Raw genomic sequence first — 17100 nt, 5'->3', positions numbered from 1 at the left:
AATGTGGATGTTGCAACTTCCAATCAATAAAAGAGATTTCCCGGATTTCCCGGATATCAAGATTTTCCCGATTACTTTTACGACTTTTACGGCTACTCAGAGTGAGCGCAAAAAATCGAGGGGAACGGCAATGTTAATGTCTTATAAAACTTAATTTTAATGATTACAAAAATTTAGTCAAATGAAATCAATTCTTCAATATTACAGTCGCAGAACTTTATGAAATAATGTAGGTATTTTTTAGCGGTTTTTTAGGGGCAAGTAAACATTTTATATATCACGATCAGGTAATAGGCCTTTTCATGTGACACTGCCGAGACTGCACTTGTTGACAACCGCTGAACAGGCCTGCAAGTCCGAAGCTGTCACTTTCATAGAAGAACTGTCAATTGACGATAAAATCAGCTGTCAGCATCAGCAGTACAGTGACCGATTGATTTTTACACACCGAAATAGTGCGTGGGGTCGTTCAACAATGATGTCACAGGTTTTAGGGGGGGAGGGGGTCTAAGATTTTGTGACAGTACATATACTAGGTATACAAAAAAGCGTGACAGAGGGGGGAGGGGGGTCTAGAAATCTCAAAAAGTAGTGGACGTCATATTTGAATCGCCCCGCACGTCACCAAATGAAAACAGCACACCACTTCCGAAGTTAAGTTTAACGTATCCAGCTTTCCACGCTCGGTAATGGCGGCTTTTCGGTGTGTAAAAATCAATCGGTCACTGTACTGTTTGACACTATGTTACCGAATGAGGTAACAATATAGTCAACTACTGGTTCCATCCAAACGAAAAACCATCCCATCCAAAAACCAACTAACACACCCCTGGACATTTTCCACAACCGGCGAAATTAAATCGGGCAACCCACCTTTTTGGAGCGAAAAAGCGACAACCCGGAAACTGAACGAAAGGGGCAGCGAAGAAAGACAAAAAAAGGGGGAATCGTGGAGTCAGTCGCAGACCGTTGAAGCAGCCAGTTGAAAACCGAGGAGTCTCCGTATCCAACCGCCGCGCAGTGGTGAAACGTGTTTGCCAACCCGTCGGACCACAACGAAGCCAATTCAACGTCTGCGAGTCCAACCTCCGCTCCGGGAAACGGGCCAGCGAACCCGTCGGACGCCAAGCCAGCCACCAAAAGTCTTCGAGTCCAACCTCCCTTCGGAGAACGGGCCTGTAAACCCGTCGGACGCCTCCAAGCCACGTGTAAGTCGTCACATCCAACCTCCATTCCGGGAACCGGGCTTGCGAACCCGTCGGACCACAACCAAGCCAATACAACGTCTGCGAGTCCAACCTCCGAACCGGGAAACGGGCCAGCGAACCCGTCGGACGCCAAGCCAGCCACCAAAAGTCTTCGAGTCCAACCTCCCCTTCGGAAAACGGGCCTGCAAACCCGTCGGACGCCTCCAAGCCACGTGTAAGTCGTCACATCCAACCTCCATTCCGGGAACCGGGCTTGCGAACCCGTCGGACCACAACCCAGCCAATACTAAGTCTGCGAGTCCAACCTCCGCTCCGGGAAACGGGCCAGCGAACCCGTCGGACGCCAGGCAAGCCACCAAAACATCTTCGAGTCCAACCTCCCCTTCGGGGAACGGGCCTACGAACCCGTCAGACGCCAACCAAGCCAACAAAGGTCTTCGAGTCCAACACCAATCCCCACTTCGAGGAACGGGCCAACGAACCCGTCGAAAGAACCAGCCACGTATCGGGCCTACGAACCCATCGGACGCCTCCGGCGACCTACTAGGCGACGCCACGTCTTCGCCGTCGCCTGCATCCTGCCTTTCGTTCCGAGACAGCCACCTATACGAACGCTTCCGGCGACCAACCAAGCGACGTCACGTGTTCGCCGTCGGCACCATCCTGCCCCTCGTTCCGGGCCAGCCAACCCGTCGAACCCATTCCTCCGTTCCGGGCGTATGAACCCGTGTAACGCCACACAAGGTATGTCAACAGAGCATCTTCTAAGTCGCATGACCCAACCATCAGGTACCCAACGTAAGCAAACGGCCGCACCGAATGTTAACCCTCCCCAAAACTAACCCTACCAAAATGAACCCACAATAAACAATGTAAAATGTATAAAAAAATCTTTTAAATTAACCACTCAGCCCTAGGTAGCATGCCAGTCCGTTGACTTTCTTGTCCAGTCCGCTTCAGCCAGATTAATGTGTCGTGTGTTCCCCCAAGCAGGAGTCGTGCCGACCCTGAGAAATTAAGAGCAGAGAGCTAGTGAGGGGGACGTAAGGACGTCCACTCCGCAGGCGTACGGACGTCAAAGGAGTTTGTAACAATTGGCGATCTAGCGAAATTAAAATATTCTCACTTTGTTTCGAATATTTTACACCTGCTCGGGGAGAGCCACGAAATCTATTTTCGTTGGTCTATCGGAAAAATCTTGGTGGTGTCAGTGGAAAGAACTGTTTCGGAAAAAGGCTAAGGTTTGTTTGAGCTTTTGCTTAGCTCTTGCTGGTCCGAGTCACACCCTGCGATCAATTGAACTTTTGTGACTTGGCTCGCGTTATATTTTTTAGTTTTAGGCTTTATTTTTCATTATATTCTTACTATTTCTCGCTATTATAAATATTGAACTCAACCCTTACTGAATTATATAAATTTATAGGAAATAAGTTAGTTTAGGATTTGAATTTCGTATTTTGAATTGTATTGAATTGTTTTTTTTTTGAATAGAGGATTGAAGATGGCAGAAGGAGGCCCAAACTTAGTGCTGCGAGAAGATGATTTGAAGAAGTTTTTCTATGACATCCGAGTTGACCATCTCAACGAGGATGAACTTGATTTTGAATTGGAAATTCGAGACATTATTTTCGAAAAGGACGAATCGATGTCCCGAAAACGAAGGGCTCTGAGGGAAAGGATAAAGCAGGAAAAGGTGGAAGGGAATGTGAGAGGATATGCGATGAAACGAGACCCTAGGAATGAGATTATAGTTTGCGAACATAAATTTCAAATGTTTGAAAACACGGCGCAGAGTCCGGGAAGGGATATGCCACCCAGATGCCAATCAATGTTACTGCATCTGGGGAACCGTGTATGTTTAGTAAAAAGTTTCTTGGAACCAGAGGAACAACTACCTCTTAATTCCATTCTGGTAAAAGTACTAGAATACTTAGGAAAGTATTTTTACAGCAAGCGCAAGGAGGAAGATATTGGGTTGGCAAATTTGTTTAAGGAGTCCGGAGGACCAGCGGCAAGTCAAGAACAAGGCGACCCGCTATCTTCAAGGGATGAAGATATTATAGGTTCACTTCAGAGGTTGGGATTGATGGACTCGGACAACAGACCTTCGGGAGAGAACGTTAGGGAAAGTTTGCTAAAGTTGGAACAGGAACTCTACAACTTGCGAATGTTCAAAGAAGCTCATTCAAACTCTCGAATTTCAAATCCGGTTGGAACGGCCGGACCTACGGTGATGCATCAAGCCACCTATACAGGTACCATTCCTAAAATTTCAATATCAGGAACCGGGAGATCGGAAGAACAAGCGCGTATTACGGAACCTCCAAGCAGGGTTGCTCTCGGGTCCACAGCTAACTCTGGATATTTGGGAGGCCTGGGGTGGACTAGAGGTCTTAATACAGTTAGCACTACTTCATCGGATTGGTTGCGTGGAACAACACTCGGTTATCCGGCAATGAATACCTTCACCAATCCTACGTTATCGAATGCCGCTCCGGGATGGCCTCTTAGATTTATCCCAGGAATAATTACTGTTTTCCGGAGATATCGACCACAGCTTATATACCACCCTCACTTTCTTCCGCTAGTGTCCCGGAAAGATGGAAAATCACTCCTTATGTTTCAATGGAGAATATACACACTTCATTGCAGCCAAATCCGCTTGGAACTCAAGCTCGTCCATCGACAATTGCGAACCCCGATTATAGGTCCGGGTGGTCGCATTCTACGGCATGTGGAATGATGGATACCATGCCGAATCGCCCAGCTTTGGGCACCATTAGTCAAACTTTTCTCCCAACAGGTCCACTTTATACTTCCCTGGGAGCCAACATGGGATTAAGTAATCATGCTCAAGCGTCCCTACCCATAATAGACCCTATTCAGAGACAATATGGTAGACAGTCACTGCCGGTCTCTAGGTGGAAGGTAGAAAAATATGCTGGTACGGACCAGGGACTCAAGCTTAATGAGTTCCTGCATCTGGTCTCTCAATTGACGTTATTTGAAAACGTACCGCATATTGACTCTGCGTTTCATTTATTTACGGGACCAGGCTTGAGCTGGTACACGTCGATAAGATCCTCGGGGCGATTAGCCAAAGGGGCTCCTCTGGTGGCTGAGCTCGGAAAAAAACCTTCGCTCATCCCGATCTCGATTATCTAGTCAGGTTAAGAATATACCAGTGGCGTCAACAGAAAGGCGACACTATTCAGGAAGTCTACTATGGAATGGAAAGTATGCTCTGATCCATGATCAACCCGGTGAACGAATGGGAAAGAGTGGACGTTCTAAGGAGGAACATGGGAACCGACTGCAAAAAAGCTCTATTGTGGAAACCTATCACTACTCTCTCTGAGTTGCTGGAGGCCGGACACATGATAGATGCATCAAACTTCTCACTATTCGCGAAAGTATTTGGTCAAGAGAAGTCAGCCAATACAGTGTCAGTGGGGAAACGAGAAGAAAATAGAAATCCCAATCGTCCTCCTACGAATCCAAAATCCCAAGAAAAGATATATTATAAAAGTAAAGAATTCAACAATTCACTTCCAAAGAAGGAAAAAGATCATCATAATGAATCCAAACCCCAACATTCCCCTGGCAAACCCGTTGAACAGAGGGACCCTCAGGAGGGTAGTTCGAAACCTTCCAGAACACTGGAGTTCTTAGTGAATGGTTATAAACCTCCAAGAAGCTTCGAATGTCTGAATTGTCGACAGCCCCACCACACGCTAGAACAATGCCGAGTTCAAAAGGGCCTGATGTGTCTAGTATGTGGTTTCAAGGGCTTTGAGACGCAATACTGCCCTTATTGTAGAAAAAACGGGCTCCAGACGATCGAAAATCGCCGACCGTCGAACCCACCACCCCATGCGTAAACTCGTTTCCGACGGGAATCACTCCTTCTGAATGGTGGGAACCAGTTGCAGAAGAGGCCTATGATTCCGCCGAAACCTTAACTATTTCATTATCGAAGCAAAACGATAACCGTCCCTACGCGGCTATTAAAATTTACGGGCTACCGTCCAAAGGGCTCCTAGATTCTGGAAGTCAATTGACGATTATTAGCGAAGAGATATACCAACAATTAAAAGGGGCTAAAATTAGACCCCTTAATCGACCTATCAGGGTGAATTCGGCAAATGGCTCTGAACTCCAAGTTCTGGGTCAATTGTATATCCCCTTCAATTTTCAAGACCGTATCAAAATCCTTCCCACAATTGTGGTGCGACAGCTATCAGTGGGATGCCTTCTGGGAATGGATTTCTGGCGCAAATTCCGTATTTGGCCTTCCATTCAAAACTGTGCCTCAGTCACGGCAGAAGACGTTGGATCTGGAAGTCCCACAATGACCTCACTGACCACCGAAGAAAGGCGTAGGCTTGACAAAGTTAAACACTTATTCAAAGTAGCCGACCCAGATGAACTTTCAATTACTCCTCTAGCAGAGCACCGTATCGAAATTTCAGACGAGTGGAGGGGTAAACCTCCCGTACGACAATATCCATATTCACTTTCTCCAAAGGTGCAACAACGAGTTGCATCAGAGCTAGAACGTATGTTACGTATCGGCATAATCGAACGGGCACACTCGGATTGGTCGTCGAATATAGTCCCAGTTATCAAACCATCTGGGAAGATCCGCCTCTGCTTAGACGCAAGAAAAATCAACGCGCGTACAATTCGAGATGCATACCCCCTACCACACCCAGGCAGAATTTTGGGACAATTACCCAGGGCTCAATTTCTGAGTACCATCGATCTATCCGAGGCATTCCTTCAGATCCCGTTAGAGAAAAGCTCCAGGCGCTACACTGCATTCAGCGTGCAAGGCAAAGGCATGTTTCAATTCACCAGGCTCCCCTTCGGCCTGGTGAACAGCCCTGCATCCTTGGCCAGATTAATGGATCGAGTGCTGGGGCATGGAGAATTGGAACCGAACGTCTTCGTCTACCTTGACGATATTGTCATCGTGACGGAGACGTTCGAGGAACATATTCGACTACTCGGGGAAGTCGCTCGGCGTCTGTCCCAAGCGAATCTCTATAAACTTAGAGAAATCAAAATTCGGTGTTATAGAGTTGCCATTCCTAGGTTACTTGCTGTCGACGGAAGGCCTCCGTGCTAACCCAGATAAAGTGCGGGCTATAGTAGAGTATGAAAAACCATCTACTATAACCAAGCTGCGCCGTTTCCTAGGAATGGCCAACTACTATCGCCGATTTATCGACGATTTCAGTGGCGTCACATCTGCTCTCTCCGATCTATTGAAAACCAAGTCAAAAATCCTGACTTGGACTGAGCCTGCGGAAGAGGCCTTTTGCACCATTAAGGAGAAATTAATCTCCGCACCGATACTAGCATCCCCTGACTTCAACTTGGAGTTTACGATTCAAACGGACGCCAGTGATGTGGCAGTGGCAGGTGTTTTAACACAGGTACAAAATGGACAAGAGAGAGTTATAGCTTACTTCTCACACAAGATGAGTACCCCTCAAAGGAACTACCATGCGTGTGAGAAGGAAGCCTTAGCTGCACTCTTGTCTATTGAGGCCTTTCGCGGTTACGTTGAGGGGTCGCATTTCACCCTAGTAACCGATTCTGCGGCTTTGACCCACATAATGACGGCTAAATGGAAAACAGCTTCCCGGTGCAGCCGGTGGTGCTTGGAATTGCAATACCACAATATGACGGTGATACATAGACGAGGAAAAGAAAACACCGTCGCCGATGCCCTTTCACGCAGTGTGCCCCTCTCGGAGTACGCTCTGGCTGTGGAAATCAATGAGGATCCCCCACAGACCGCACACATGGAAGAGTCGATTAACAGAGACCTCCAGTGGTATGAACTACTGGACGAAATAGTTGAAAATCCGGAAAAGTACGTGGATTATCAGATAAGGGAGGGGAAGTTGTTCAAGTTTCTATCAAACCCTGGCACGGTACACGACCAGCGGTTCGACTGGAAAGAGGTACCCGCGCCCCATGAACGTTCCGATATTCTCCATGAAAACCATGAGGGATCGATGCATGTAGGGACTGATAGAACGTTAGCTCGCATACGACAACGTTATTTCTGGCCGCGAATGGCAATAGCAGTCCGGAACCACATTAACAAATGTGGGGTTTGCAAAGAAACTAAGGCTGCAAATGTTGCGTTAGCTCCCCCGTTAGGAGAGCAGCGAGTCACTACCCATCCGTGGCAAATCATAGCACTTGATTTTATAGGCCCACTTCCTAGAAGTAAGAAACAAAATCAATATATATTCTCCGTGATTGATATTTTTAGTAAATGGGTAATGCTCATTCCGTTTCGAAGAATCGATAGCGTTGCCTTGTGCACCGCCCTAAGGGATCAATGGTTCTTCCGAAACTCTGTCCCAGAGGTCATAATTACGGACAATGCGTCCTGTTTCCTTTCGAAAGAGTTCCGAAGTCTTCTAGTACGATTCGATGTGAGACACTGGTTAAATTCAAAATACAATTCTCAGGCAAATCCCGTAGAACGGGTTCACCGCACCATTAACGCCGCTATTCGCACCTATGTGCGCGACGATCAAAAGTTGTGGGATTGTAGGTTGTCTGAAATTGAGACAGTTCTCAATACTTCGCTTCACTCGGCTACTGAGTTGACTCCTTCTTCACTACACACGGGTATGAAATGCTGGCTCAAGGGTCCGATCATCGCCTCGGGGATTCGGGAGCTGTGGTCAATCCTGAAGAAAAATTGAAGCAGCAGAGCGAACTTTGTGCTAAAATTTGCGATCTGGTGAAGACAAATTTGGCCAAAGCCCACCACGAATGTGAGAAGCGGTACAATTTGCGACATCAAAGATTTGGCAAAGAGTTTCAAGTAGGACAATTGGTGTTCCGTCGGAACATGAAATTGTCTAGTGCCATTGACAACTACAATGCGAAATATGGTGCTCTGTTTTTACCGGCCCGAGTGACACGGAAGAAGGGCTCTTCCTCCTATGAAATTGAGGATCTCGATGGCAAATCACTCGGTGTCTGGCCAGCGGCTCACCTAAAACCGGGATAACTGTTCCACAATAGCCACGCAGCAGGTAAGCAATCCGAGACTTATAGAAAGGACGGATGGAATCTATTAATGGGTCTCGTGCATATCGTTCCTTCTCGTACGACAATCACTTTGTTTTTTTTTTTTTTTTTTTTTTTTTTTCTCCTTTTGATGGCACAGACCTGTTGGTCCATATTTGCCAAGTGTCAAATTAGATTGAATTAAATGACCATTTTATTTAAAATGACGGTTACGCGAATGTTAGACTATTTGACTATTCTCAAAGCATATGAAGGAAAACAAACTACAACGGAGCATGTTCAGACAGAAATCAATGGTTATATTCACAAGTGAAAGTTAAAAAATTCAAACATTAATCTTTGCCTGGTTGATAAACTCTGATATTTGGAGGTATTCATCAATATTTTTTTTCTTCAAAATGATATTTAGGTCTATTTTATTGTGGAGCACGGGGAATTTGTTTCTAATCGTCGATAGTTTAGCACAGTCATATAGAATATGGTGAAGAGTTTCTGGTGTGTTACAGGTTGAACAAAGGTCTGAGTTAATTAAATTCCATTTTACTAGTCTGTCTTTTTGTCGCTGTATGAAATGTTCTGATTCTATTGATAATAATTGTCTCTGTTGTTGATAACCTAATATTGTAATACCATGGTTTTAGTTCTATTTTATTCATTATTTCATAGTGTTTCATTCCTTTTTCTTGGGATAGGATTTGTACTCATTGTTCCATTCTGTAACAAGTTCTTGTTTGAAATTCAATAAACAGTCACCCATAGTAAGTGCGTAATTTTCCTGTTGTATTCTTTGTATGCCTAATTTTGCCTCTGTGTCGGCTCTGTCATTACCTGTTAAATTGATATGTCCTGAATCCACTGTATGATTATTTCATCAAAATGATTGTAACTAATTAATGTAATGAGTTTATTGATTAAATAATTGTCTTTGTTAGTGTTTAATAATGCTCTGCAACTACTTTGAGAATCGGTTAAAATTACTATTTTTGTATGATTTGTGCAAATTGCATATTCTATGGCTTCAATTATTGCGACTAATTCTGCGTTCATTATTGAGAAGTGATAACTAAGTTTGAAACTAAAAGACTTTTTGTTCTCTTCGTCATAGAAACCACACCCTACACCCTGGCTGGTCTTTGATCCATCTGTAAAAATCTTAAAATGTGTAAAATAATTTTCTTCAATAATCTTTTGAGTTAGAAATTTCTGCATTGCAATAGGAGTATTGTGTTTGTTCAGATTTTTATGGTAGAATGTATGATGAGTTTGTCAATATCATTAATTTGCACCGTATTATTATTTGGAATTTTAATTGAAGAATGTGAAAATTATTAAGCGAGGCTATTTTTTTTCTAAATAAGATGTAAATTTGGGTAGCTCATTGGAGTTAATGAGTTCAGAAAGTTTATCTAAAATTGGACTATTACTGTAATACAATGTTTTGAGAATTTCTTTAAAAGTTAAATATTGTGCTCTGTATTTTAAGGGTAATTCACCTGCCTCTGCATATATAACATGTATCGGTGTTGATTGTAAATATCTAAGGCTTGTTCTGATGGACAAATTTTGAACTTTTCTAATCTATTGAAATCTGTTTTTGAAGCCGAGGAATAAACTGAAATACCATAATCTAAAACGGATCTAATTATTGAGTTGTTGATTTTTGTAAGGTTTCCGGATGACAGCCACCTTTTTTTCTACTGAGCATTTTAATGATATTAATTTTTCTTTGCCTTGATTGTGGTTTCTGTTATGTGGGTTTTGAAATTAAGCCGGTGATCTAACCAAATTCCGAGGTATTGATGGACTGGTTTCAATTCTATTTGATTATTGTTAATATGTACATTTAAATTATCAGGAATGTTATTCGTAAAACAGACTGTTCCTGATTTATTAGGGTTTATTTGCATTTCTAAAGTTACAAGCTCGGAGTTTATTATGTTTAAAGATGAGTTCATTTTATTTTCAGCTTCCGTTATATCGTTTCCTTCTGATACTAAGGCAAAGTCATCGGCAAATTGAATTAAGATGCTTTCTATTTCAGTTGAGTGGAGTTTGGAGGTGTAAATATTGAATAGAATGGGAGATAAAGGACATCCTTGCGGAAGTCCTTTATTTGTCTGCCTACGAATACTGGTTCCATCATTAAGTGTTAAGATAATAGTTCTTTGCTTTAAATACATGTACAGCCAGTTAATTAATTCAGATGGATAATTGAAATCTATGAGTATTTCTAAAAGTTTAGTAATATTTACATTATCAAAGGCCTTTGTTAAATCTAGAAAGGTAACTAAAATAACCTTTCTATTGTTTTTGGCAGTATTAATCAATGAAGTCAAAGTATTTACACAATTTACAGCTGAAGTTTTTTCTCGAAATCCAAAAGAATACTTAGGAATAATGTTATTACCAATGGCAAATTTAGTTAAAATTATTTTTACTTTAACATTAAAAGTTTAAGGAAAAGTAGATATCAAACAAATTGGTCTGTAAGATTCGGAAAGATTTTCTGGCTTACTGGGTTTTAAAGTTGGAACTCATTTAATATTCAACCAGTCATCGGGTATATTTGTAGTGGAAATAACTATGTTACAGATCAATTCTATTTTTTTCAATAATTCGGGACTGAGTTGTTTTAATATACAGTAAGACACATTATCTAAACCTGGGGACGAACTTTTTTTCTTAGACTTGATAACATTAGTTATATCATTATAACTAATTGATAATTTATTTACAGTGGGTAAAATAGAAAATTGAACTTCGTTGGTTATGTTAGGGAAATTATTATTCATAAATTGAGTCGATAAATTTACATCATTCAATAATATTACATTTTGCTTTTTATTAAAACCACCGCTGATCAGTTTAACTGTTGACCATAGTTGTTTAATATTTAATTCAGGAGTCAAAGTATCAGTTAATTGATGAAAACATTTCCTTTTTTCTTTTCTGATTTTAGCCTTAAGAATAGTTCTTGACTTTTTGAAATCTAAGAAATGTTCTAAGGTTAGACTATTACAGTATGTTGCTAATTTCCTATTTTTTTCGTCGTATAGTTCTTGAATTTCAAGAGTCCACCATATTTTTGGTTGAAATTTTTGGTTAGGTTTATATTTCGCATTTGTTATGTTGTGGTTAAATATATTAATTAGTTCTTCTGGAGTATTTATTGTACAAGGATCAATTTTATTTAAATTTTCTATTGGTTTTTGTTGTTAACTAATTCTTTGTTACAGAGATGTTGTTTTGCTGCATTTATTATTTGGAAATTTATGATCTTATGATCACCACAAATTTCCTCATCTAACACCGCCCAAATTAGTTTGAGGAGCTATGCCAGATGAAACAAATGTTAGATCAATCGCTGATGGAGTCGTATTAGGGGGTTTTATCATGGTCGGGGAGCCATCATTAATGGAAATAAGATCTCTATTCTCAATCATATCAACTATTAGTTCTCCTCTTGGACAGATTTTAGATGCATTATTCCATAATGGATGATGTGCATTGAAATCTCCTGCTAAAACTGTACCTAAATTAACTTTATCGATGAAATCTAACAGAAGTTTGAGGGGATTTTTAATTTGATTGTTATTAATTGGACTTGGGGGAATGTATATTGAAATAAACAAATAAGGTTCAGATGTATTAATTGTTTGAATAGCTATTGCTTCTATTGGATGGATTTTTGGCATTTTTAGGAGTTTGAAGTATATTTCATTCTTACTAAGGAAAACAACTTCACTAAAACCTTTGTCACGTTTTTTTTTCGGAAACCTGTATCTTAGAAAGTTAAAATCTTTTTTTGGTTTGAGCCAAATCTCTGATAAAAAAGCTATGTCGATTTTGTGTAATTTTAAGAAATGTGTAAGCAAAGACCGATTTGAATTTGGACGAATACTGTTTATATTATTTTGTAGAATGTTCAAATTCCTGAATTTAGACATCTTGTGTCTTATTATCCGGTGGTTCGGGTAATCGCAAAATTTCCGGGTTAACCAGTTAATTTAGTCACTTATTTATATTGATGCGTAGTTATCGATTATTTGATTTACTATTTTCTTCATTGTTTGTTGAGATGTTGTTCACAATTGTTTCTTGAATTTCTTTGATTTCAATGATCAGTTTTGGGACAGTCAATTGTTTTACTATTTTTACTTTGAGTTGGTTAACAATCTGTTCTAGTTCAGTTTTGGTAATATATTCAGATGTTGTAATATTACTGTATGTTTTAGATTGACTATTTTGAATCGGATTATTAGTTGGTTGCTGTTGGGTGATTGGTTTATTGGGATTATGTCTTAGTTTTTCATTGATTATGGGAGTTTCTGTTTGGATTTCTGGTTGGGTGAGAATCGGGAACTGAGAGTTATCCTGGAGCCTGTATTGAATTTGAGAGGGTAATGGATATGATCTGGCGGCTTCTGCAAATGTTAATTTATTGTATGCCATAGATTTTCTTATGTTATCCTGTCTACCATTTCCCTGCACTCTGGGTCAAAAGCTTTATGTCCTGCTTTGCAATGCCAACAGCAAATGCTAAGTGACGTGCAATCTTTTCCTTCATGACCTTCACAAGAACAATTAATGCATCTTACTTTTGGGGACTTGCATGCTTTTGTGGAGTGCCCGTATCTGACATATCTTACACAGCACTTCATGGGAAATACGTAACAATCCACCTCATATGGCAGATCAAAGATTCTTACCTGACGGGAAGCTTTTCCCTTCGGCATAAATCTTGATTGCATATGTCGGAACCAAGTCTTTTTGTTTAGTTTCTTGATTCTCTCGATTTTCGTTATTTTAATTCTGTTGGATTCCAGGTTATTCAAAATTTCCGATTCAGATATAGACGGCGGTACATTCCTGATGACACCAATGGTCTCTTTGTACATAGTTGGCACAAAATTTTATATTTGAAGTCCTCGATAAGCACCCTTGAATTAATTAATGGTTCTGCGTGTCTGGGATTTTCAAAAATGATTTTGAATCTGTTTCTACCGGCTTTTACGAGATCTTTGTATGTTACTTTGATATTGCGTAGGAGTCTTGCTATTTCCATAATATGAATTGGTTCGGAGTTCTGTTCATTCGGTTCAAGAATGAACGTTTTGAAAATTTTGTTTTTATGCCAACCGTCCCTGAGACCATCGTTGCCATCTGTTTTGTTCTTGCTCTTGTCCTTATTTTTGTCTTTGACCTTTTTTTCATTTTTGTTCGTTCCGGTGTCCATTTTCTGTTTTTTGCATACTACGTTACCGTTAGTATCCATTTTCCTGCGTAAGTTACCTTCCGTTTTTCCTTCTGTAGCTGAATCGTAGTCTGTTATTGTCTCGTCATCTTCAAGGGGACTAACAAATCCCCGCTCTCATCTTCACTGTCGTTCATCAAACGAGGATCATTTGATCACTCGTTGACTCACGAAAACACTCCTATCAGCACTTGATAAACAAAGCAAAGATCTATGGAATAGCGAAAACTTGTTCACAAACCACCTCTATCTTCACAATACACCGTATGCAGAGAAATCACCACCACAACGCCGACAATAGTCAAAAGTTGTGGTTTATTAACAATCGTATTGAAAACGCCGCGAAATTCGACACTTGAGAATATTTTCCAACGTCCGTCTTGCACCAAATTTGGAGGGAGAATGTCACTTTGTTTTGATTTCAAATCAATTTCTTTCATTCGCGAACTGTCAAATCGCGGAATGGAGATGGCTGCGAAGTCAGCAGCAAACCGCACGAAAAGGGCGCGTTCACGAATACAAATTCGCCGTTTTCCAGCCAGATTTATTTCAGTAACGGGGATGAGTACTACCGAATTTTCCCACGGCAGTGGGTAAAATATACCTATTATGGGTTGTTGAAATAAAACAAATGTGGAGAAACGTAACATTCGAGGCAAGAGATGCCTCGGTGATATCCGTCTAAGATGGTAGACGTCTTACGGATGCCAAGATGAATTTCTGATAAGACGGTAGGCGTCTTACGGAGAGTACTCACACTTAACTCATTTCACCGTATTCGGTAAATTTTACCGAAATCTCAACAGCAGAACTGTTCGGTGATTTCTCTCACAGATTTTTTGTAAATTTTAAATTGCTCAAGTGGCAAAATAACGGAAAATCAGTTAAATTATTTACCGAACAGTTCTGCTGTTGAGATTTCGGTAAAATTTTACCGAATTCGGCGATTTATTTTAAGTGTGCTGATAGGCAGTATAGAAATAGCAAACTAGAGTGAATCATCATATATTACAATATCATATATTAGTTTTGAGAGTATTCGAAAGAATGAATGAGTTAGGGCCCAATGAGTGTTGATGAATGAGATGGATGTTTGAGAGTAGGTAGAATAATAGAAAAATAGAAAGAAAGAAGCAAGAAGTAGCTTCTCTATAAGGGAGTTCAAATAAGTTCCTTAAAAGCAAATAGCGAAAAATAGATAAGTAAGTTAACACAATTATAGACCCACCAGAAAGGGTGCACATTTAAGCCATTTCAGAGGAGTACATTGTTCAAAGAAAGTGAATGCAAATTGGCACGAGCACTTAAATATTATAGTTCCAAACCGTCGCCCTATTCGGATAGTCCCAACATTGCCGCTGTTAAGAATGGTTTCCTATAGCCAATCAAAATATCCCATTAATCGAACGCAGAAAAATTAAGTAAAGCTTAATTTTTCCTGTCTCAGAGGGGCAATTGTTACCGCATGAGGTAACAATATAGTCAACTACTAATTCCATCCAAACAAAAAAAAACCATCCCATCCAAAACCAACTAACACACCCTGGACATTTTCCACAACCGGCGAAATTAAATCGGGCAACCCACCTTTTTGGAGCGAAAAAGCGACAACCCGGAAACTGAACGAAAGGGGCAGCGAAGAAAGACAAAAAAAGGGGGAATCGTGGAGTCAGTCGCAGACCGTTGAAGCAGCCAGTTGAAAACCGAGGAGTCTCCGTATCCAACCGCCGCGCAGTGGTGAAACGTGTTTGCCAACCCGTCGGACCACAACGAAGCCAATTCAACGTCTGCGAGTCCAACCTCCGCTCCGGGAAACGGGCCAGCGAACCCGTCGGACGCCAAGCCAGCCACCAAAAGTCTTCGAGTCCAACCTCCCTTCGGAGAACGGGCCTGTAAACCCGTCGGACGCCTCCAAGCCACGTGTAAGTCGTCACATCCAACCTCCATTCCGGGAACCGGGCTTGCGAACCCGTCGGACCACAACCAAGCCAATACAACGTCTGCGAGTCCAACCTCCGAACCGGGAAACGGGCCAGCGAACCCGTCGGACGCCAAGCCAGCCACCAAAAGTCTTCGAGTCCAAACCCCCCTTCGGGGAACGGGCCTGCAAACCCGTCGGACGCCTCCAAGCCACGTGTAAGTCGTCACATCCAACCTCCATTCCGGGAACCGGGCTTGCGAACCGTCGGACCACAACCCAGCCAATACTAAGTCTGCGAGTCCAACCTCCGCTCCGGGAAACGGGCCAGCGAACCCGTCGGACGCCAGGCAAGCCACCAAAACATCTTCGAGTCCAACCTCCCCTTCGGGGAACGGGCCTACGAACCCGTCAGACGCCAACCAAGCCAACAAAGGTCTTCGAGTCCAACACCAATCCCCACTTCGAGGAACGGGCCAACGAACCCGTCGAAAGAACCAGCCACGTATCGGGCCTACGAACCCATCGGACGCCTCCGGCGACCTACTAGGCGACGCCACGTCTTCGCCGTCGCCTGCATCCTGCCTTTCGTTCCGAGACAGCCACCTATACGAACGCTTCCGGCGACCACCCAAGCGACGTCACGTGTTCGCCGTCGGCACCATCCTGCCCCTCGTTCCGGGCCAGCCAACCCGTCGAACCCATTCCTCCGTTCCGGGCGTATGAACCCGTGTAACGCCACACAAGGTATGTCAACAGAGCATCTTCTAAGTCGCATGACCCAACCATCAGGTACCCAACGTAAGCAAACGGCCGCACCGAATGTTAACCCTCCCCAAAACTAACCCTACCAAAATGAACCCACAATAAACAATGTAAAATGTATAAAAAATCTTTTAAATTAACCACTCAGCCCTAGGTAGCATGCCAGTCCGTTGACTTTCTTGTCCAGTCCGCTTCAGCCAGATTAATGTGTCGTGTGTTCCCCCAAGCAGGAGTCGTGCCGACCCTGAGAAATTAAGAGCAGAGAGCTAGTGAGGGGGACGTAAGGACGTCCACTCCGCAGGCGTACGGACGTCAAAGGAGTTTGTAACAACTAGCTGGAGGAAAACTCACTGGCGAAAAGGCCTTTTTTCCCTTCCCCTCATCCAGGAACGTCAATGAGCTTTCCTCCAGCTAGTGTCAAACAGTACAGTGACCGATTGATTTTTACACTGCGACAAGCCGCCATTACCGAGCGTGGAAAGCTGGATATGGATTGTGAGAAAAATCCAACTTTGTTAGCGGCTATAATTCGGTTTTGCACCGAATTGATAATACTCTAGCGACTACTTTAACGAACACTTGGTGGAACAGCTACTCTAAACGACAGTGTCCACCTAGCAAGTAAACGTACAATAACCAAAATATCTTTTGTTGAGGCAAACGGGGCTCAAATTAAAAACTTTCAAATTACCGGGGATCCACGGTAAATATTTATTTCCCTTTTATGGATCACTTTCAAACTTGTGTACAATATTGCATTCAACTGCTAATCCACACCATTGCGACCCACAGCTGTCGATTCAACTCCGCGGGAAAATGCGAGCGTTTATCTGTGTTGTTTTCGTCGTTTTGACAGCTGTGCACTTCGAATGCTGAATTTGCGATTCGTT

At 42.3% G+C, this 17100-nt stretch overlaps 1 protein-coding gene across 2 annotated transcripts in view; it reads right to left on the bottom strand.

The window, feature by feature from the left end:
• The window catches only part of LOC134214831 (transmembrane ascorbate-dependent reductase CYB561-like), a 42546-nt gene extending 28629 nt beyond the window's left edge, over positions 1-13917 (bottom strand). The window contains exons 1-2 of one of the 2 annotated variants that reach the window (XM_062694131.1): positions 13809-13917; positions 8239-8414 (exon numbers count right to left, since the gene is read on the bottom strand). The gene's annotated coding sequence lies outside the window, so the exon portion shown is untranslated. Of the gene's footprint in view, positions 1-8238; positions 8415-13768 lie in introns of both variants that reach the window. The other variant, XM_062694130.1, reaches the window with a different exon arrangement.
• Between the last annotated feature and the right edge of the window lie 3183 nt (positions 13918-17100).

The sequence above is a fragment of the Armigeres subalbatus genome, chromosome 2 (assembly GCF_024139115.2).
Source record: "Armigeres subalbatus isolate Guangzhou_Male chromosome 2, GZ_Asu_2, whole genome shotgun sequence".
Lineage (NCBI taxonomy): Eukaryota > Metazoa > Arthropoda > Insecta > Diptera > Culicidae > Armigeres > Armigeres subalbatus.
Note: the sequence above shows the minus strand (reverse complement) of the source record. Positions and strands in the feature narration are given on the sequence as shown.